Here is a 23788-nt window from a genome sequence, read left to right as displayed (position 1 = left end):
AGATCATGAAAACAGTATGAGAAATAATGTATTGTATTGTATCTTATTACAGGTCTCCTCCTAGCATTGAATGAACTTCGGATCCTCCTAGTAAAGCATTTCACCCGATAAATGGCCTCATACTTCAGGCGGCAACTGTTATAGACATTTTTGTGCCTTACAGCTATAAGCATGGAATGTCCATAATCCAAGGGATCCAAAGTCCCTAAAGATGTTGTTATAGCTCCTAAAGGAACAAGGTCAACCAATGACAGCTTCTCCCAGAAGTTCTCCACCAAAAACCACTCAGAACTAGTCAAATCAGGATCAATTTAGAAGCTCCACTAGCTGCCTGCGTTGCAAAGCACCCAAATACACTGGCTAGGTGCGTTGCAACACACTTGAATGCTCTACCCAGGTGTGTTTAGCGGGAAATGACAAGTGGCAGAGTCATTCAACGAGGTGGAAAGACCATGGAAGCTTCGAGAATCTTCTCCAATGACACTTGCCTCACTGAATTCGACCAAGTGATGAGTAAGAGGCTCTCAGTCTCCAAGTGGAAACAAGAACTGACAGAGAGAAGCCACAAGTCAAAACATAAGCTGACTCATCCTCTCTGCTTACATCTATATATGGATCCCTCATCCTAGAGACCCAGAGACGGGAATTTTGTACTTTGCAGAGAATTGCTGTTGGTTTGAGATTAAGATTAGTACATTGGGTGATTTATGCTTTGTTGGAGGAGAGGAAGGGATTCCTTTGCTGGGAGGTAGATGCTGGATCGGGACTCACTTGGTTGTATCTCCTCTTAGACTTTCTTATCATATCAATAAAATTATTTGAGTTTCTCCTACATGTTGTATATCAATGATGTTTTGTTATATTTGCATGTTTAGCTTAATCTGATCCTGAGCTTTTTATGAATGTATATCTATATCTTCGTGCAGTTTATCTCTCTTGTGATCTTGCAGGAATTCGGTGAAGCTGGGCTGGTAAGGGAGCAGGTAGCTGGGAGCTATTAAATAGAGGAGTGATTGGATCAACAAACTAGCGAAAGACACAGGTTAGTTACATCCTTTCTCCTCATTTACATTTCATAAAGAAGAATACTCAAGTAGTTTTCCTTGTTTGTTGCTAAGGCACTATCACACCTTAGAGTGGGATAGGGGCGTTCTGAATAGATACTTTTCCCAACAACACATACATAAGTAGGTAAATGTCTCATTGGGAGTCCCATTTATGGGATTCAAGAAAGGATGATATACAGGCAAGAGTAGATGAAGCAAGAAAGGCTACACCAAATGAGGAGAACTATCAAATAAAGCCGAGATGATAAAAGAATAATCAACATGAGGTATGTATGCATCAAATTTTAATTCATGTCATCATATATATTGGGTCATGGGAAAAGTTCTAGAATCATGATCAAGAATAAAAGGATCTCTTTCGCCAACAATATGCTTGGAGGCATGTACTACAATGGAGTAAAGGTCAACATGAAGAAGTTCTCTCACAAGGAGTATAAGGTGGTTGAATAATCAATCCAAGAAGAAGCAAATGAAGAAAGAGATCAAGCATGTGAAGAACATCGTGGTCACAAAAAATAACTATTTGACAAGATTCCTCAACATCTCTCGAAAGAAGGCATGGCAACTCTGAAAAAGGAAGAAAAAGATCAAAGGACCCTTGACACCTACGAAGGCCTTGGAGATAGTAAGGTGCAAATAACTGATTCAACTCTACAAATATGTCATGATGAAGAGGCCATCCAACAAAAGCACCATTTGATGTTGAAGCAATATCACGATGAAGTCATGAAGGGCCACTAAATCAAAGTATGGGAACAAGCAAGTACAACTAAGCATCCATGTGATAAGTATTATGAAGGATAGACAAGATGACAAAGGAGTAGCTAGATGACAAAAAGGACCTGATATATATCAAGAAGGCCACTTTCCATGAAGGGAGAAATGACATGACAAACCAGGAGGGAAAGTGATCGATGGCCGGTACCCTGCCAAGAAGAAGTTCAAACAAAGACTTCATGACATCGAAGGAAAGAAGGATACCAAGCAACTTAAGGACCCACAAAGAAGATGTTGTTGATGAATGGACAAGTCCCTAGCTAAGAGGGAGTTCTAATAAGTTCCCAACTACAAAGGAGCTTAGGCAAGTTCCTCGTCAGAGGAAACTTGGGCATTTCTTCCTCAATCAAGGGGAAGAGATAGACACAACATTATTGTCTTCACTTGGCAGGAAAGAATGGGAGGATTGGGTAATCATCTGGAATTTGATGCTCTTTGAGGATGTGTAGGGCATCCAAGACAAGAGTAGGCAAGAGGAGTGATATTATTTTAGGGCTGGGAACCCAAGCCAAGAATTTCCCTATAAGGTCATACTTAGGGGACACCTAGGTGGGTATGTACCTTGAGAGACAATGACTAAGGTGTTTATAAGCCATTGGCCTCACCAACATTGTGCTCTGATCTTATGAAAGATAAAGCTGTTAGTCAAGGCCTTGCTATGAACAATGTTGGCTAATATGATGCTATAATAGATGGGTTGCCAATCTGGTTTCTATTATGTGAATTATTCAAGATTGAAAAATAGCCAAACACCTTGTAACGATTTATGAATACCTCCCTAGTTAAGAGGGCATGTTGAAGAAAGTGTAACTAGGTTCAATCTTCATAAATGTACTTTTGATATTTGTATTTATTCAAGAAAAGAAATCTCTGTATCTCTCTCTCTCTCTCTCTCTCTCTCTCTCTATATATATATATATATATATATATATATCATTGATTTTCTTGCTCATTAAAATATGCCTAACACATGTTAAAGTGTTATAGGTGAGTCGAAGAGTCAAAAGAAAATGTTAAAGACCTTCAGGGCATGTTACACCAGCTATATTTATGTATTAGAGCCAAATATATTCCTACCTTCATGCCTTCATTCGGGTTGTCCACCCATTCAAACCCAAAATTTCATTCGGGCGAGCCGGATCATGTCATGTCATGTATGGGTGCCCAGGCATAGGTGGCTGTGTCAAAAATGCTAAGTCATGACCACCCGTGTGTCTTCTGCACATTTGTGTGGCCCGTGTAAACTTGTTCGGGCGAGTTGTTTGAGGGCGCCCATGTAAACTCATTCGGTCGAGTCATTTGCCATGTTAAATCGTTTGGGCAGGTTGTTTGAGGGCACCCGTGTAAACTCGTTTGGGAGGGTTGTTTTCCATATAAAATTGTTTGGGTGGGTCATTTGAGGGTGCCCAGATAAACTCATTCGGGAAGGTCATTTTCCATGTAAACTCTTTTGGGCGGGTCATTTGAGGGCGACCGTGTAAACTTTCGGGCAGGTCATTTGAGGGTGTCGATGTAAATGTTTTCAGGCGGGTCATTTGAGGGCGGCTATGTAAACTCATTCGGGTGGGTCATTTGAGGGCACCAGTGTAAACTCGTTCAGGCAGGTCATTTGAGAGCGGCCGTGTAAACTCGTTCAGGTGATTCGTTTGAAGGTGACCATGTAAACTCGTTCGGGCGAGTCGTTTTCCATGTAAACTTGTTCAGGCAGGTTGTTTGCCATGTAAAATCGTTTGGGAGGGTCGTTTGAGGGTGTCTGTGTAAACTCATTTGGTCATGTCATTCGGTGTGAGGACGCACCCGGGAACACGAACCCGTATCGAAAATCCTAATTTGTGACCCGGGGTGGGCTTTGTGGCTTCGTTTTGGTAGTGTGGGCACCCATGTGAACTCGTTCGGGTGGGTCATTTGAGGGCATCTATGTAAACTCATTCGGGTAGGTCGTTCAGGCAGGTCATTTGAGGGCGTCCGTGTCAACTCGTTTGGGAAGGTCGACCGGGCGGGTCGTTTGAGGGCGTCCATGTCAACTCATTTTGGCAGGTTGTTTGGGTGGGTCATTTGAGGGCTTCTATGTAAACTCGTTCAAGTGGGTCGTTCAAGCGGGTTGGGCGAGGGCGTCCTTGTAAACTCGTTTGAGTAAGTTGGGCGGGTCGAGCGAGGGCGTCCATGTAAACGCATTCGGGCGGGTAGGGCAGGTTGGGTGAGGGCATTCATGTAAACTCATTTGGGAGGGTCATTCAGTGTGAGGGCATGCCAAGGCACATGAAACCGAATAAAAAATGCCAAGTTGTGACCCAAGGTGGGCTTTGTGCACGTTCGTGTAGCTCGTTTTCCCTACTCTCCCTTGTGCCTTCATTTTAGTCATGTGGGTGCCCATGTAAACTCTTTCGGGCAAGTCGTTTGAGGGCGTCCGTGTCAACTCATTCAGGTAGGTTATTTAGGCAGGTTGTTTGAGGGCATCCGTGTAAACTTGTTTGGGTGGGTCATTTGAGGGTGTCCGTGTAAACTCGTTCGGGTGGGTCAGGTGAAGGCGTCCGTGTAAACTTGTTTGGGCAGGTCAGGTGGGTCGGGCAAGGGTTTCCATGTAAACTAGTTCGGTCGGGTCATTTAGTGTGAGGGCGTGCCCGGGCACACAAGCCCATATCAAAAATGCTAAGTTGTGACCCGGGGTGGGCTTTGTGCATGTTCGTGCAACTCGTTTTCCTGGCTCTCCCTTGTCCCTTCATTTCGGTCATGTGGGCACCCATGTAAACTCGTTCAGGCGGGTCATTTGAGGGTGTCCATGTCAACTCATTCAAGCGGATCATTCCGGTGGCTCATTTGAGGGAGTCCATGTAAACTTGTTTGGGCAGGTCATTTGAGGGCGTCCGTGTAAACTTGTTCTGGTGGGTCATTTGAGGGCATCCTTGTAAACTTGTTAGGGCGGGTCGTTCGAGTCAGGCAAGGGTGTTCATGTAAACTCATTCGGGTGGGTTGGGCGAGGGCATCCGAGAAACTCGTTCAGGCGAGTCGAGCAAGGGTGTCTATGTAAACTCGTTCGGTCAGGTCATTTAGTGTGAGGGCACACCGGGCACACAAGCTCGTATCAAAAATGCTAAGTTGTGACATAAGGTGGGCTTTGTGCATGTTTATGCATCTTGTTTTCCCATCTCTCCCTTGTCCCTTTGCTTTGGTCACGTGGGTGCCCATGTAAACTCATCTAGGCAGGTTGTTTGAGGGCGTTTGTGCCAACTCATTTAGGTGGGTCGTTTGAGGGCATCCATGTAAACTCGTTTGGGTGGGTCGTTCGGGCATGCTGGGCGAGGGCGTCCATGTAAACTCATTCGGGTGGGTTGGGTGAGGTCATCCGTGTAAACTTGTTCGGATGGGTCAAGCAAGGGCATCTGTGTAAAATCATTCGGTTGGGTCGTTCAGTGTGAGGGCACACCCGGGCACACAAGTCCATATCAAAAATGCTAAGTTGTGACCCAGGGTGGGCTTTTTGCATGTTAATGTAGCTCGTTTTCTCGGCTCTCCCTTGTCCCTTCATTTTGGTCGTGTGGGCACCCATGTAAACTTGTTTGGGTAGGGTGTTTGAGGGTGTCCATGTCAACTCATTCGGGCGGGTCATTTAAGGGTGTCTGGGTAAACTCATTCGGGCGGGTCGTTCAGCTGAGTCAGGCGAGGGCATCCATGTAAACTCATTTGGGCGGGTCGGGTGAGGGTGTCTGTAAACTCATTCAGTCAGGTCATTTAGTGTGAGGGCATTCCCAGGCACATGAGCCCATATAAAAAATGCTAAGTTGTGACCCAAGGTGGGCTTTGTGCACGTTCATGCAGCTCATTTGCCTGAATCTCCCTTGTGCCTTCATTCCAGTCATGTGGGCGCCCATGTTAACTCATTCGAGCTGATCGTTTGAGGCTGTCCGTGTCAACTCATTCGGGTAGGTCATTTGAGGGTGTCCATGTCAACTCGTTTAGGCGGGTCATTTGAGAGCATCCATGTAAACTTGTTCGGGCAGGTCGTTCGAGTGGGTCATTTGGGCAGGTCAGGCGGGTCGGGCAAGGGAATTCGTGTAAACTCGTTCAGGTGGGTCGCTAAGTGTGAGGGCACACCTAGGCACACGAGCCCATATTAAAAATGCTAAGTTGTGACTCGAGGTGGGATTTGTGCACATTCATGTAGCTTGTTTTCTTGGCTCTCCCTTGATCCTTCATTTTTGTAACACCCTGAGATCTGTGCAATGGTTGGGTGACTCAGAGAACGAGTAGACGAGCTACGGTTAGCGAAGTGCGTGGGTGCATGAGACGAGCTATAGGCTGAGTGAGCATTTTGGGAAGAAATGCGAGGAGTACTGTGGAGTTTTACTTATACCCATGTGGGCAGTCCTGGGTGCCCTGATCGATGGATGGGCCGACGAGCGTATGATGGAACAGGCAGGTGGCTGAATGATGGAATGGGTGGGCCAACATGTTGGTTAAGTAGAGAGATCCAATGGTTGTGCAATAATGGGTAGGTAGGCTAGGCGTTTGAATGATGGGCATTCAAGCATAAGTAAGCAAACGAAGGATGGCGGAGAGTCATCATTCGATCATTCGGACCTAAACCAAAAGTGTGAGCTAAATGCGTGGACTATGGTTGGATGCATGAGCCCAGGCTGAATGGGAGGGCAAAGCGAAGTTGGTTGGCAGTCGAACTAGGTGGAGGAGATGGGTGACCTGAGTAGGGTGTCGAGTGAATGAACACAGGGCGACCAAGTGGTTGACATGGCAGATAGGTCGGGTAACCTCCGAAGGGCATCGGGTGAACGAGTTTGTGGTGCAGCTGGGTGGAGTAACTGAGTTTGGCATCCGTGTGGTTTGTCATGTGAGGCGTATGGAGGGCACGCCCGCCGAATGACAGGTAGACCGAACGGTTGGATGAGTTTGTGAATGGGTGAGGGAGACCTACGGTTGGGTGTGCCAAGCGCCGAGTGGAAACGAATTGTGCGACGGGTGAATAGAGAATTGGGCAAGTCATGTGGCAATCGTTCAGAGGTGTCGACAAGTTGGGAAACTGAGTTTGCCAAAGTTTTGAAAATTTGGCTAAGTGTAAATTTGGGGTTTCCTCCAAGATTTAACTTGTGTTGTGAAAATTGAAGATTATATATATATATATATATATATATATATATATATATATATATATATATATATATATATTGATTTGGGCAGACTCACATCGGGGAGTTGCCCCTCCCTTTATACTATTGTGCAATTGTTCATGTTATTGCTATTTATGATGAATTTTCATGGTTTTCATCATGTATAAAGGATAAACTAATACTTGGTAATGAAAAATAAACTAAGTATGAAAGTATTGGTGAAAAGAAAGTGATCAGTGGTGCCGCACCTTGCTATAGTGTGGTTGGAAGATTACCACTAGTGTAGGGGCATGACAGGTGGTATCAGAGCTAATTCAGGTGAAGAGTAGGTGAAGGAAGCTGATCATTGGTATCAAGGGCTGATTCGGTTCGTAGGGAACATGGTGAATGGTGGATGGTCTATACTAGATCACAAAGAAGGAAGCTAATGGTAGAGATGGCAGGTGAACCTCATGCTATGGTGAGTGAATCTAACCACAATGCAACCGAAGATTTCATAAACAGGATATGTAAAGGATGCAAGAATTGGATTCTTTCTGGACTTTGAAGATGGCCAGGGTCACTAAAGACCAAGAAGGAATTGCGAAGATGAGAGAGGAATTTGATGAACTTCGAGACTGATATGAGTATACTAAATGGAAGTATACACAATTATAAGAGGAAGTCAAAGAGATTGGGAAGGAGAGAGATCAAGGTTTGGAAAAAATCTTGGAATTGCAAAATCTATTGATGAAGAAAAGGATGAGATCGTGGTGTTGAAGAAGGCCATGAGACATAACTCAGGTGGAGGAGTGTCTCATGTGAAAGTCAAGGAACTAGAATCTTATGATGGTATAAGAAGTGTGAAGACTCTTGGTAACTTTCTATGGGACATGGATCAATACTTGGAACACTTGGGATTGTCTGATGAGGAGACTAAGGTAAAAGTGGTTTCTCAGTTCTTGACGAAGGATGCTAAGATGTGGTGGTGAAGAAGGATGGATCAGATTGCCAATGGTGGTGTTGATGACATAACTTCATGGGATGACATGAAGAAGGCTTTGCATACCCACTTCAGTCCTCAGGATGAAACTTGGGAAGCAAGGATGAAGATAAAGTTTATAAAGCAAAAGGGAAGTCTTCAAGCATATCAGCGGGAGTTTGCAAGTGCAGTTCTAGAACTTCCAGACATGGCAGAAAGGGAGAAGGTGTTCAATTTTGTTATAGGGCTGAAACCTTGGGCACACAATGAAGTGAAAAGGAAGAAGATTAAGACACTTGAGGAGGCTTTCACTACTGTGGATCATTTGGTGGAGCATTATGACGAAACTTTTGATGAGAAACTAGAAGAAGTTTGATAAGCCAAAAGAGAAAAGTACGAAAGATGATGCTTTGAAATCGAGTGACAAGTCGAAGATGAAGAAAACATTGAAGTGTTGGATATGTGTAGAACCACATATGGTGAAGAATTGTTCTTCAAGACTGAAAGTGGCTATGGTGGCATAGTCTAATGTGAAGAAAGAAGAGACTTATGTTGGGGTGATGTAGATTCTTGGAGTTGCAACTACTACAAAAGCGGTCTCACAAAGAGATCCAGAAAGGAACAACTTGGAGTATGTTCGGATGAAGGTTGGAAGTGTGGATGTACTCATTATGGTGGATAGTGGGGCTACTCACAACTTCATGAGTGAACATGTTGTGAGAAGGATTGGAATGAAATTTATATTGGTGCAGGTACAGATTAAGAGAGTGAATTCTCCTCCTGATTCTGTGATTGGTGTAGCTGAAAAGGTGGACATGACACTAGGTGAGTGGACCGGGAAAGTCAACTTCACGATAGTGCAGATTGATGAATATGAAGTTGTATTAGGAATGGAGGTTTTGAAACACTATGATGTGATGATTGTTCCACATTTGAAGAAGCTGTACATTTACGATGGAAGGGAAGATGTACCCATTGGTGTTACAAGACCCAAGTCTAAGTTGGTAGTGATGTAGATGGAAGACAAGAAGCGTATGGATGGGGTGTGTAAGCAGTTGTCTCCTACTGAGGCAAAGCTTGCGGAACAGTCACAGGTTATCAAGACATTTTCCGATAGCATCTTGGATTTGTCTAGGAGGCTAGAGGAAGTTGAGGATGATGATGGTGATGATGAGGTTTATGTGAGGCCGAATTTCCAGGAGGAGGATCAGGTTGCATATCTACAGAGGATGGAGATAGAAGATCCAGACAGGTGGATTGAGCTGATCAGTGAGGGAGAGCCTTCAGGCTCTACTCCCTCCACATCTTCTTAGATGACTTAGAAGATGGGGCTCATTGTTAGCTGCTCATGGCAGTGAGTCCTTTAAACAGGTTGAGTAGGTATGACAGATAGATGATGCAGGAATGGTTTGGCATTAGCATCATGACATGTTGCAGATGGGATGGAGTTTCCATGGACCTGAGCATGTGTTTGGAGTAGATTCTTGATGAGTTTGGATAGTGGTAGAGTCTGAGAAAAGACTGATGGTGGCATGAGGATGTGCATTCTCATGGTTTGAGTGTGACAGTTGGATTAGCTACCCAAATAGCTCAGATTATGGGGCTCGAGTAGTGTGCAGAGATGTGTTAGAATTATGTTGGAGTATCATGATGATAGTTCACGTGATGGAACGACACATGGTGGAGGTGGTCATTTTTCATATGTTGCAGGGATGTTTGAAATGTATGGACTACTTGATATCATGGATCAAGGATATGTTTATTATCTTGGTGACGGATGGTTACTGAGATGAGATATTGTCAAGGATGATAATGATTTTAGGTCAGGGAGGATGTAACACCCTGAGATCCGTGCAACGGATGGGTGACTCATCGAACGAGTAGACGAGCTGTGGTTAGTGAAGTGTGTGGGTGCACGAGACGAGCTGCAGGGCGTGCGAGCATTTTGGGAAGAAATTCGATGGAATAATATGGAGTTTTATTTAAACCCGTATGGGTGGTCCCGGGTGCCCCGACTGATGGGCGGGATGATGGGTGAATGATGTAACGGGTGGGCGGCCGAATGATGGAATGGGTGAGCCGACGTGTTGTTTAAGTTGAGAAAGCTGACGGTTGTGTGATGATGGGCAGGTCAGTTGGGCATTTGAATGATGGGCGTCCAAGCATATAAGTAAACAAATGAAGGATGGTAGAGAGTCATCATTCGAGCATTCAAACATTAACCAAAAGTGCGAGCTAAGTGTGCAAACTGTGGTTTGACGCAGAGTTGGATGCGTGAACTCGGGCTGAAAGAGCGAGCAGAGTGAAGTTGGTTTGCGGTCAAATCGGGTGGAGGAGATGGGCGACCCGAGTAGGGCATCGGGTGAACAAACACAAGGGACCAGGTGGTTGACACGGCAGATAGGTCGGGCAACCCATGGAGGGCATAGGGTGAACGAGTTCGTGGTGCAGCTGGGTGGAGTAACTGAGTAGGGCATCCATGTGGTGCATCGTATGAGGCGTGCAGAGGGCATGCCCGGTAAATGATGGGCAGACCGGACAGTTGGACAAGTTGGTGAACAGGTAAGGGCAACCCGCGGTTGGGTGTGTCAGGCACCGGGTGGAAACGAAACATGTGATGGGTGAACAGATAGTTGGGCGAGTCATGTGGCAACCGTTCGGAGGTGCCGACGAGCAGGGAAATTGATTTTGCCAAAGTTGTGAAAATTTGGCTAAGTGTAAATTTGGGGTTTCCTCCAAGATTTAACTTGTGTTGTGAAAATTAAAGATTATATATATATATATTTATTTGGGTAGACTCACAATGGGGAGTTTCCCCTCCCTTTATATTGTTGTGTAATTGTTCATGTTATTGATGTTTATGATGAATGTTCATGGTTTTCATCATGTATAAAGGATAAACTAATACTTGGTAATGAAAAATAAACTAAGTACGAATGTTAGGCGCAATCCATGGTCATAAGTATTGGTGAAAAGAAAGTGGTCAGTGGTGCTGCACCTCTCTATAGTGAGGTTGGAAGATTACCACCAGTGTAGGGCCATTTGTGGGTGGCCATGCAAACTCATTCAGGTAGGTCATTTGAGGGCGCCCTTGTTAACTCGTTCAGGCGGGTCATTTGGGGGCACCCATGTAAACTCGTTCGGGTGGGTCATTTGAGAGCGTTCGTGTAAACTCATTCAGGCGGGTCATTTGAGGGTGCCCGTTTAAACTCATTTGGTTAGGTCGTTCAGTGTGAGGGCATGCCTGGGCACATGAGCCCATATCAAAATTGCTAAGTTGTGACCTGGGGTGGGCTTTGTGCACGTTCATGTAGCTCGTTTTCCCGGCTCTCCCTTGTGCCTTCGTTTCGGTTGTGTGTGGGTGCCCATGTAAAATTGGTCAAGTTGGCTCAGGTTGGGTCATGTCTTATCGTGTGAGGTCAACCATGAAAACTCATTCGGCTGGGTCAGGTCGGGTCGTGTGAGGGCACACTTGTAAACTTGTTTGGGCGCGATCTTCCTTTTAGTGTAAATAGTGGGTTGGTAATTGAGATGTTTGTTCGGTTTTACCTAAAGGATGGCATTGGGTCATTTGTAGGGTGGCTGATTCTCATATAATCTCCATCCCCACTCAGTAGCACATGAGCAATATTGTTGGCCATGCTCGTCTTGGTCCCTGGGTCAGCTTTTCATGTGAAAGGTGGGTTGGTAATTGAGTTGTTTTTTCGGGTTTTCCTAAAGAATGGCCTTGGGTCATTTGTAGGGTGGCCAATTTTCATCTTCTCTCCATCCCCACTTGGTAGCACATGAGCGGCGATGTTAGCCATGCTCATCCTCCGAGGCATATGTGAACAATTCCCCTTCTGCTCTCCAATTTCTTGGAGTTGTATGGGTTGTTGTGGTGTGGCTACTGCGCTCGTGTTGGTCCCTCGTGACCATCCAAATGATAAAAGTTCTAGGTTTTATTTTCATGTGAAAGGTGGGTTGGTAATTGAGTTGTTTTTTTGGGTTTTCCTTAAGAAAGGCCTTGGTCATTTGTAGGGTGGTCGGTTTCATCCTCTCTCCATCCCCACTCGGTAGCACATGAGTGGTAATGTTGGCCATGCTCATCTTGGGAGGCATATATGAACAATTCCCCTTCTACTCTCCAAGTTCTTGGAGTTGTATGGGCTATTGTGGTGTGGCTCCCGGGCTCATCCTGGTCCACTATGCCCATCCAAATGATACAACTGATAGTTTTTCTTTTCGTGTGAAATGTGGGTTGTTAATTGAGTTGCTTTTTTGGGTTTGCTTGAAAAATGGCCTTGGGTCATTTGTAGGGTGGCCAATTTTCATCTTCTCTCCATCCCCACTTGGTAGCACATGAGCGGTAATGTTGGCCATGCTCATCCTGGAAGGCATATGTGAACAATTCCCCTTCTACTCTCCAAGTTCTTGGAGTTGTCTGGGCTATTGTGGTGTGGCTCTCGGGCTCGTCTTGGTCCCTCGTGCCCATCCAAGTGATACAAGTGATAAGTTTGCTTTCCATGTGAAAGGTGGGTTGGTAATTGAGTTTTTTTTTTTGAGCTTTCCTGAACGATGGCCTTGGGACATTTGTAGGGTGGCCGATTTTCATCTTCTCTCCATCCCCACTCGGTAGCACATGAGCAGTAATGTTCGCCATGCTCGTCTTGGGAGGCATATGTGAACAATTCCCCTTCTGCTCTCTAAGTTCTTGGAGTTGTATGGGTTGTTGTGGTGTGGCTCCCTAGATCGTCCTGGTCCTCTCGTGCCCATCCAAATGATACAAGTGACATGTTTTCTTTTCGTGTGAAAGGTGGGCTGGTAATTGAGTTGCTTTTTAGGGTTTGCCTGAAGTATGGCCTTGGGTCATTTGTAGGGTGGCCGATTTTCATCTTCTCTCCATCCCCACTCGGTAGCACATGAGTGGAAATGTTGGTCATGCTCATTTTGGGAGGCATATGTGAACAATTTCCCTTCTACTGTCCAAGTTCTTGGAGTTGTATGGGTTGTTGTGGTGTGGCTCCCAGGCTCATCCTGGTCCCTCGTGCCAATCCAAATGATACAAGTGATGGGTTTTCTTTTTGTGTGAAAGCTGGGTTGGTAATTGAGTTTTTCTTTTGGGTTTCCCTAAAGGATGGCATGGGGTCATTTGTAGCGTGGCTTATTTTCATCTTCTCTCCATCCCCACTCAGTAGCACAAGAGTGGTAATGTTGGCCATGCTCATCCCGGGAGGCATATGTGAACATTTCCCCTTCTACTGTCCAAGTTCTTGTAGTTGTATGGGATGTTGTGGTGTGTCTCCCTGGCTGGTCCTTGTCCCCCGTGCCCATCCAAATGATACAAGTGATAGGTTTTCTTTTCATGTGAAAGGTAGGTTGCTAATTGAGTTGTTTTTTCGGGTTTGCCAAAAAATATGGCCTTGGGTCATTTGTAGGGTGGCCGATTTTCATCTTCTCTCCATCCAGACTCAATAGCACATCAGCGGTAACGTTGCCCATGCTCGTCCTTGGAGGCATATGTCAACAACTCCACTTTTTCTCTCCAAGTTCTTGGAGTTGTATGGGTTGTTGTAGTGTGGCTCCCGGGCTCGTCTTGGTCCCTCTTGCCCATCCAAATGATAAAAGTGATAGGCCTGCTTTCTATGTGAAAGGTGTGTTATTAATTGAGTTGTTTTTTTGTTCTTGCCTGAACGATGGCCTTGGGTCATTTGTATGGTGGCTGATTTTCATCTTCTCCCCATCCCCACTCGGTAGCACATGAGCGGTAATGTTGGCCATGCTCGTCCCGAGAGGCATATGTGAAAAATTCCCCTTCTTCTCTCTAAGTTCTTGGAGTTGTATGGGTTTTTGTGGTGTGGCTCCTTGGCTCATCCTAGTCCCCTCATGCCCATTTAAAAGATACAAGTGACAGGTTTTCTTTTCATGTGAAATGTGGGCTAGTAATTGAGTTGTTTTTTTGGGTTTTCCTAAATGATGGCCTTGGGTCATTTGTAGGGTGGACGATTTTCATCTTCTCCCCATCCCCACTTAGTAGCACATGAGAGGTAATGTTGGCCATGCTCATCCTGGGACACATATGTGAACAATTCCCCTTCTACTCTCTAAGTTCTTGGAGCTGTATGGGTTGTTGTGGTGTAGTTCTCCGGCTCGTCCTAGTGCACTCGTGCCCATCCAAATGATACAAGTGATAGGTTTTCTTTTCGTGTGAAAGGTGGGTTTGTAATTGAGTTGGTTTTTTAGGTTTTCCTAAACAATGGCCTTGGGTCGTTTGTAGGGTGGCCGATTTTCATCTTCTCTCCATCCCCACTCGGTAGCACATGAGCGGCAATGTTGGCCATGCTTGTCCTAGGAGGCATATGTGAACAATTCCTGTTCTACTCTCTAAGTTCTTAGAGTTGTATGGGTTGTTGTGTTGTGGCTCCCTGGCTCGTCCTGGTCGCTCGTTCTCATCCAAATGATACAATTGATAGGTTTTCTTTCCGTGTGAAAGGTGGGTTGGTAATTGAGTTGTTTTGTCTGGTTTACCTAAACGATGGCCTTGGGTCATTTGTAGGGTGGCCTATTTTAATCTTCTCTCCATCCCCACTCAGTAGCACATGAGTGGTAATCTTGGCCATGCTCATTCCTATCCGTCTTTCCCATCCGAATGATAAAAATGTTAAAGTTTTATTGGCGCTCCTTTGAGCCTGCATTGTTGTGGTCCCAAATGGAAACCCCAAAACTCCTTCGTGCCTATGTCGCTATCGTGCCCATCAGTTGTTGTGAATAGAAAATTTTGATTGGGTTGGGTAGCCATGTGTGGCTCCATTGAAATTGGATCCTCATTATATTGTTCACCTCCTCCCTATTTGGTGGGAGGGTTTTTCTTTTCGTGTGAAAGGTGGGTTGGTAATTGAGTTGGTTTTTCAGGCTTGCCTCAAGAATGGCCTTGGGTCATCTGTAGGGTGGCCGATTTTTATCTTCTCTCCATACCCACTCGGTAGCACATGAATGGTAATGTTGGCCATGCTTGTCCCATGAGGCATATGTAAACAATTCCCCTTCGGCTCTAAGTTCTCAGAGTTGTATGGGTTATTGTGGTGTGGCTCCTTGTGATGACTAGCCTCTTCATTGTTCGGCTATTTTTGGTGCCGGTTTCTTGTGCTTGTACACTTCTGTGTTGGCATTTTCGGTTGAGATGCATACATTTAAGAGGAATGTGGAAGGGCTTTGGTTTTCAACCACCTACCCTCCCTCTTGCTTGCTTTTTCTGTCGGGCGATATGAGTCTTTGTTCTCCTTATTGTAAAGTTAAGGGTTGGCATTTATTTCAAAGTGCACATCGTCCATGGTTGTGTTGGCTTTGAGGTTTTAATAGATGTGTTGGACCATATGTTTGATCAAGTGGTTGACTCTTTCCTTGCATCTCACGTGTGTGGTAGGCTTTTGCGGTTGGAAATGTTAAGTCACAACGTTTATGGGCATTTGTTGTTTCAATTGTGTATGCGCTCATGGTTTAATGGGGAGGAGGCTTGCTACGTCGATGGTGGGGGCTATCTGGAAGATATATTTTGAGGTGGAATGCTTTGACCTCCCTCCTCTATGTGGAGGTGGCCATAGGTGAAATTTATTCATTTTCTAGTTGGTAAAGCTGTGGGCAATCTCCTAGGTTTCCTGTACATAGGGTGTGTGGAGTGCAGAGCTACTCGATCCCTCCTCCTGTTTGGATATGTTCTTGTATTTTGTAGCGAGCCTCTTGATTTCCATTTATTTCCTTCCTTTTCCTTCACATCATGGTTTCCGCAGGTGGTCAAGTGATCGAGGTCCACCATTACTACTCTCCGAGTGGATTCCTAGGTGGCCTTGGTGTGGGGCAGGGAGGATCGGGGGGAATTTCTAAGAGAGTTTGTGGGCTTGGTTGGTCTTGTTTTATTTCCTTCTATTTCCTTTGCATTGAGGCTACCACAGGTGATCATGTGATCGAGGTCCATCATTAGTGCTATCCGAGTGGACTCCTAAGTGGCCTCTGTGAGGGAGGGGAGGGTTGGGGGCATTTCTAGGGGAGGTTGCAGGCTCAATTTGTCTTGTATTATTTCCTTCCCTTGCCTTTGTATCAAGGCTTCCGTAGGTGATCTTCCGATCAAGGTCCACTGTTGCTGCTATCTGGGTGGACTCCTAGGTGGAATTGGTGTAGGGTAGGGAGGTTTGTATGGCATCTCTATGATAGGATTTGTGGTTGGTTGTCCTCTTTTTATTTCCTTCCTTTTCCTTTGCAATGAGGCTACCGCAGGTGATCAGGAGATCGAGGTCCATCATTACTGTTGTCCAGGTGGATTCCTAGGTGGCCTCGATGCAGGGCAAGTATGGTTGGGGCTCATTTATAATATAGAGGTTGCGTGGTTGGTCATTCTCCATTTATTTCCTTTGCATCGAGGCTGCCACAGGCAATCAGGAGATCGAGGTCCACTGTTGTTGTTGTCTGGGTGGAATCCTAGGTGGCCTCGGTGTGGGGCATGGAGGCTTTTGGAGGCATTTCTAAGGGAGTGGGTGAGTGATCGCTCAATTTCTTGTTGGTTGGGGCATGTTGCATACTCCAAAGTGGCCTTGGTGTGTTGTGGTTTGGCAGGTCTACCCATTTGTTCGCCATGTCCTTGTGATGTTGCATGTGCTTCCTTCTTGGGATGCAAGAGGTGCAAGGCATAAAAGTTTTACATGATATTTTGATATCTCTTTGACTTGATGGGTATTTAGGTTGGCTCTTGGTAAGAGAGCACTCAGAATGCCCTTTGAAGTGGGAGGGTACTACCTGGTTGATCCTGCCAATATTGATATGCTTGTCTCAAATATTAAGCCATGCATGTCTAAGCATGAACTAATTCAGACTCTAAAACTACAGATGGCTCATTAAATCAGTTATAGTTTTTTTGATGGTACCATACTACTTGGATAACTGTAGTAATTCTAGAGATAATACTGCACCAAGTCTCGACTATTTGGAAGGGATGCATTTTTTAGATAAAAGGTCGGCGCGAGCTTGCCCACTTCTCCGGTGAATCATGATAACTTGACGGATCGCACAACCCTTGTGCTGGCGATGCTTCATTCAAATTTCTTCCCTATCAACATTCGATGGTAGGATAGAGGCCTACCAGTGTGGTGATGGGTGACAGAGAGTTAGGGATCGATTCTAGAGAGGGAGCCTGAGAAACAACTACCACATCCAAGGAAGGCAGCAGGCGTGCAAATTACCCAATCCTGACATGGGGAGGTAGTGACAATAAATAACAATACTAGGCGTATCGAGTCTGGTAATTGGAATGAGTACAATCTAAATCCCTTAATGAGGATCCATTAGAGGGCAAGTCTGGTGCCAGTAGCCATGGTAATTCTAGCTCCAATAGCGTATATTTAAGTTGTTGCAGTTAAAAATATCATAGTTGGATCTTGGGTCGTAAAGGTCGGTCCACCTACTTGGTGTGCACCTGCCCTTCCATCCCTTTTGTCGGCGGTGTGCTCCTAGCCTTAATTGGCTAGGTCATGGCTCCAACACTATTACTTTGAAAAAATTAGAGTGCTCAAAGCAAGCTTATGTTCTGAATACATTATCATGGAATAACATGATAGGAGTTTGGTCCTATTGTGTTGGCCTTCGTGATCGGAGTAATGATTAATAGGGACTGTCAAGGGCATTCGTATTTCATTGTCAGAGGTGAAATTCTTGGATTTATGAAAGACGGACCATTGGGAAAGCATTTTCCAAGGATGTTTTCATTAATCAAGAATGAAAGTTGGGGGCTCGAAGATGATTAGATACTGTCCTAGTATCAAACATAAATGATGTCAACCCGAGATCGATGGATGTTGCTCTAAGGATTCCGCCAGCACCTTCTGAGAAATCAAAGTGTTTGGGTTCTGAGGGGAGTATGGTCACAAGGCTGAAACTTAAAGGAAGTGATGGAAGGGAACCACCAGGAGTGGAACCTGCAGCTTAATTTGACTCAACACGAGGAAACTTACCAAATCCAGACATAGTAAGGGTTGACATATTGAGAGCACTTTCTTGATTCTATGGGTGGTGGTGCATGGCCATTCTTAGTTGGTGGAGTGATTTGTCTAGTTAATTCCGATAACGAACGAGACGTCAACCTACTAACTAGCTAGGTGAAGGTTCCCCTTCGCGGCCAACTTCTTAGAGGGACTATGACCATTTAGGCCATGGAAGTTTGAGGCAATAATAGGTCTGTGATGCCCTTAGATGTTCTGGGCCGCACACGCGCTACATTGATGCATCCAATGCGTTTTTCTTCCCAGTTTGAGAGGATTGGGAAACCTTCTCAAATTACATTGTGATGGGGATAGACCATTCCAATTATTGGTCTTCAACGAGGAATTCCTAGTAAGCATGCGTCATCAACTCGTGTTGACTACGTCCTTGCCCTTTGTACACAACCCATCGCTCTTACCAATTGAATGATCCGGTGAAGTGTTCAAATTGCGTCGGCAATGGTGTGTCACACGGAATGAGTCGATCTTGCAAACAAGATAGACCTTCCTAGAATCTAAAGAATACCTAGTGACAAGCAAGCCAATCACAAACTATCTTTCTCTAAATATGCATTTATAAACAAAGGAAAACAAGTGTTTTAGGCCTACCTTGGGTCCAATGCAATTTTGTGGAAGCCTCGCTCCTTCGATCCAAATGAGCTCCCTTGTCGCTAATCTACAAACACAAACAAGCAAACAAATTAAATAACACCTGAAAAGCCAATATCATAAAACATATTTAACATGAAATTCAAGGAATTTATGAAACAAATGACATAAGACATTTTGTTGAGAAAAATGAATCTAATTGTATTAATTCAAATCGAAAGAAGAACTTTACAACCTGTGCCTTGACGCTATACAAGCTCCTCCCAGGGTCCAACAAGAAGTCTCCTCTACTTTGACAAGTTTCACTCTCTTCCCAATGAAGCCAAAAAAGGTATGTGATCTCTCCTCTCAAGCTTAACTAGGAAGTCTCAATTCCACCAGCATTTATCCTCAAAAATGTTCATCTTCTAACCTCTCTAGCAACCAGCCCAATGCCTTAATTTATAGTGCAATGGAGGGAAGTTACTAGGTCCTCCTTCAAAGGGATAGCTCCTCTCATCAAGGGATTAGCTCCTTCTCTTTTGGGATGCATGAACCACCTAAGAGCGGCCAATCCACGTCAAAATTCCTTCTAGAATCATCTAGAATTAACCCAAAGTGAGTTTTTTAGAATAAACTTGCAGCTTTTTGACTTTCACAGGGGTCCGCACCCACTCCTTTAGGGACAGAGCGAGCAGGTCCGTAGTTTTTGTGAACAGGGGGTGTGAGACTGCGGGCAAGAGTGAGAGAATGTGCAGAACCAGAGCTTTGTTGATTTTCAATGTCTTTCTCTCATTTTCAAAGCTTGACTTGAAGAGTTGAGGTCTAATACTTGCTTAGGAGGATAGTACAAGTGATGATAGAACCATAATGAATGCAAATAATCATGGTGACAATATTTTTGTGTAACGGATTGCCCCCTAAAGTGCGAAGTCTGTAGTAGATGAGGATTTCATTTATCATTTAGGAAGAGTGAAGTACTTTATCATTTCGAGGATCATCTTGTGGAGAGCCCGGTTGGAACCTGTAAAAACATTCAATGCAAGATATATATATGAGATCATATCATTGCTGAGGTAGGCATCCCCATACTCAGATCAAAACTGACTTAGAAAACTAACTACTGCTCTGATACAGGAATGATCTTGTAAGACATCACAAGTATAGACTCATGTGGACACAGTATGGATGCAGCCATCTGTTTATGAATAGTCCATCATATAATGAATAAAAAATTCCTCGCAGCCTAGATTGTGGAAACTACATCTAGGGTCTTCATTTCTACTTCTCGAAATAGTACGATTCTATCCATGCGAATAAATGTGTTGATGTCGAACATGGTAGAAACCACTTGATTACCAGTCAATGATGTAAACTATTAACAAGTGTGATAGAAACCACCAGTGATGTCAATGGCTCTCAAAGTACCCAGTACAATCCATGAGATGTGAATAAATGTGTTGATGTCGAACATGTCACGGAATCCTTTGATCGAAGGTCAATGATGCAACCTGTCATCAAAGGCGAGAAACCTACCATTGAGGCATGCAGATCCCAAGGTACTAACGATTTCTAGATCATCTTTCTAGATAATGAGCTTAAGTCGATAGAAAGCGATCCGTCGTAGGCAAGCCCACAACACGAAATCATAGATCAAGTTGAAGAAATTTAGTTGCAAGGACTGACTCAGGGATGGTCAAGATGGATGAAAGATATTTTGCAGATGAATGGCTTATTGGCAGTGACCTCTTGAACACATAATGACACAAAATATGGCTTGGTGACAATTGACCCAAAGTTAATACCTAGAAACTGGCTGAAGACTTTCAATGTGGTTTAATCAACTGTTAAGCAAAGGATTTCCCAACCCAGGTGAATAAAAGTGTCGTGTTCAAGAGTGGTTACAAAGTATGATAAACAGGCTCATTTTTCTCTCTTTTCCCCCACCATTTCTAGCAAGTATCTCTTTATTTTTGACAAGCTTGAGGAGGATAACATTTGCTTGATTATAAGCTCATCCTTCAGATGAGTCCAACTTAGTTTAAATTCGAACCCTAAGAAGGAGTGGTTCGTTCCTGTTTGTAATTGAACAAGTTTTTTACTGTGAAATTTTAATGAGTCCAGTATAGGATAAACTCGGGGTTTTTCAATTTTAGAGAGTCTGAAAAAAGTTAAGAAGACCCTAGGGTTGACCTTTTTCGTAAATTTGTGTCTCCTAAGCCCGAAAAAGTATAAAATAATACTTGAGAGAACCGCTTGATCTTTACGACCAAGGAGTACTTTTCGTAATTAGTGCCCCTTATCTGAAAAAGTAAAAAAGCGATTACTGACACATCGTTTTATAACTAATATCGAATTTGAAACGACAAAAATCCGACAATCTTTTCGTGTTTTTACGGTCAGAAAAGAGCTGTAAGTGGACCGTCTTTTTAGTTCTGTTTTAACAAGTTTAAAAAGAAAAACTAGGCGATCTTTTCATGTTTTAGGAGTCAAAAAAGAGCTTAAAGGTGATTCTAAATGTTTTTCCGTCGAAAATGATAGATTTCGCCTGAATACTCCATTATCCTGAACAAAAATGCAAACATTACTCATACCTGTTTGAAATGGATAAAAATGCTGCAAAAATTACCTTTCCAAAGTGAAACATAAACAAATTTGCAATTTATTTACTTAAAAAAATTATAAAAAGGGCTTTCGTCAATTCATTTTTACCGTTTGAGATTTGGGTGAGAAAATAGTGCTTTTGTTCAGAAAACTTCCTGTGAAGACTGTGGAAAATCCAACCATCAGAATCGAAAGTCGTCTTCTCCAGGTAATCCACATCATCCTACTCTGCATTTTTAACCATTTCAATTTTTTTTAGGTTTTTATTTCATTTTTTCGAGGGTTTTTAGGCTAAAAACCCGCACGTGGGGGCCCGCAGGCGTAACACTGGCAGCCCGCGGACCCTGAGCTTTTCTCAATGGGGAAAAAGTTAGGGGTCTGCACCTTCCATGTAAGCAAGGTGCGGACCCACGCACTGTCTCTAACACAGAGGGTGCGGTCCCCACAGCAAGGGTTTTTAACCCAAAAATTCTCAAATTTGACCCAAACAAATTAATTTCTAGCATTCTAATTTGTCTTTTTATTGGATGCAGAGAGTACATCATGCTAGATTGGCGTGAACGAGAGCATGAAGACATGGATCTTGCCGCGTTGAATCACCAACCTTCGATCGATGCATTGAAGGCATGCGGCTTGTACAAATTCTGGGCCATACCTGGCATGAGGGCCCAGGTGGATTTCTTACAGTGGCTGGTTGACAGATGGAGCATACAGGACCAGTGCTTCTTCATTGGTGGCAACCAGCTAGAAATCGAGCAAGAAGACATATATTTCTTGACCGGTTTTCCTAAGAGAGGTGAAGACTTGACTCTATTCGGGACTAGTCCAGGTGGCCAGTCTGTCGATAGCCTCCGGCTAGAGTTCTGCAACAGCCAGGCTAGAGACAAAGGGATAGACATTAAAACCATATCCCTTCTTGAACTCATGGTAATTGCATTTACTGTCACCATACTTTGCAGGAGTGCCGCATTACATATTGCCACCAGATCCCAGATGCGGATGGCTGTTGACTGCTTTCGAGGCACCATCTTCAACTGGTGCGATGCTACGTTGGCCAATGTAAAAGGACAAATGACCAGAGCCAAGAACGGACAACTGAAGACCTTTGGTTATGGGGCTTTGGTTGTGAGTTTTAGTCTGGAGAGGCTTCCCATGTTGATCCCGCAGCACCTTACTGTTGGAGCTGGGCTCCCTCGAGAGCCCAAACTGATGCGATGGGTCGCAGTTATGGCCCGTCATCCGGACGAGGGGACAAAGGTTGTTCGATTCAAACTTGAGTATTTCCAATGGTTGGAAAACCAGGTTTTTTCTATTCAGGACTTCCCTTACGCTGGGGTAGATTTTTGTGGTGACCCAGACATGGCTCTTCCACTAGGAGAGTAATGGGATGACTCAGGTAAAATCATTTTCAACATTTTCCTATTTTAATCTTTTATTATTTTTCTATCGTCCCAAAACTGATAGTAAAATTTTCAAATGCAGATGTGGGTCCACAGCGACCAGCCGCTCTCCGGTCTTACGAGAGGAAACAACCAGTTGCAGCCATGCCAGCCCCACAGAATGAATCAACAGATGTTTTGGCCAAGTTGGAGAGTCATCTAGATTGCTTGAGAGGAGATATTCCGGAGACCAGCATAGATGACATTCCTCGTCGACTTCTGCGCTATGTGATTGGGGTCCCAAGACCTTTTAGGAGGTTCCTTTGCAAGGTGGCCCGTGCAGTGGTTTCTTATCGAGAACATCACCAGTCATAAGATGATCGCTTATTGTGGGCACATATGACATTTTTGCTTTTTGTACTTATCATTTTTGCCGATCATAAGGTGTTTTTCAACCTATGATCGAGGACGATGTATTTTTTGACACACTCCTATATATATCACTATTACTGGCTCATCTTGTAAATCATGTTATGGAATGGTTTTAAATTTACATGTATGATTATTGCAAATGTCTACTTAACATTCAAGAAGCAATTGCATCTGCTAATGTATTTAAAGATCTTGGAATATGCTGATATTCAATATAATCAAATTCACGTTCCAAGAGATGCACTCTCAAAAATAATCTCAATAACACTGGATTTCTAATGGCATACACTCTATTAAGCTGTAATACAATGAGTTCAGAATCTAACCTCACTATCAAACTCTGAATCCCTAATGAAATAGATGTAGATAATAACTCAATCACTACACTATACTCGACAATGTTGTTCGTTGTTTGACTGAGGCTTACCCCATGCATAGATACCAACTTGTCAGAGGGTGAATAGATAACCCAAGCTGCGGAAGAAATGTTCTGTGTATTACGACAAGCACCATCAGCGAAACCAATGTATGTTTGGAGAGGCATTGACATCTGCAATATCAAGAGTAAAACAAAGATAAGCAGGAATAATGACGAAAAAAACTCTCTAAGCGAAGCACACTTTTTGAAACTAAAACACACCAGCTAGAAAGAAGAACTATCCTAACTAAAAATTCTCCATACCCATTCTTTAAGCATAATACCTCTTCAGGTAAAGACCATTTCTGGGTTTACCCAAAGAGTCCCTGTCAAAGTCTACCAATTCATAGGCCCCTTTTGCTAGCTTTCGCTTGAAAACATAGGGACCATGCCACATAAGAACGAATTTTCTAGCGCCTAATTTATCATTATCTTGAT

The 23788-nt window shown here is 44.0% G+C and overlaps 1 pseudogene; it reads left to right on the top strand.

Moving 5' to 3' along the window:
- Positions 1–16688: 16688 nt before the first annotated feature.
- LOC149168417 (18S ribosomal RNA) lies at positions 16689–18420 on the top strand (annotated as a pseudogene).
- Positions 18421–23788: the final 5368 nt, after the last annotated feature.

This window comes from Pinus tabuliformis, chromosome 4_2, assembly GCF_031772625.1.
Source record: "Pinus tabuliformis cultivar Carrire ecotype Pingquan chromosome 4_2, CPIR1, whole genome shotgun sequence".
NCBI lineage: Eukaryota > Viridiplantae > Streptophyta > Pinopsida > Pinales > Pinaceae > Pinus > Pinus tabuliformis.
Note: the sequence above shows the minus strand (reverse complement) of the source record. Positions and strands in the feature narration are given on the sequence as shown.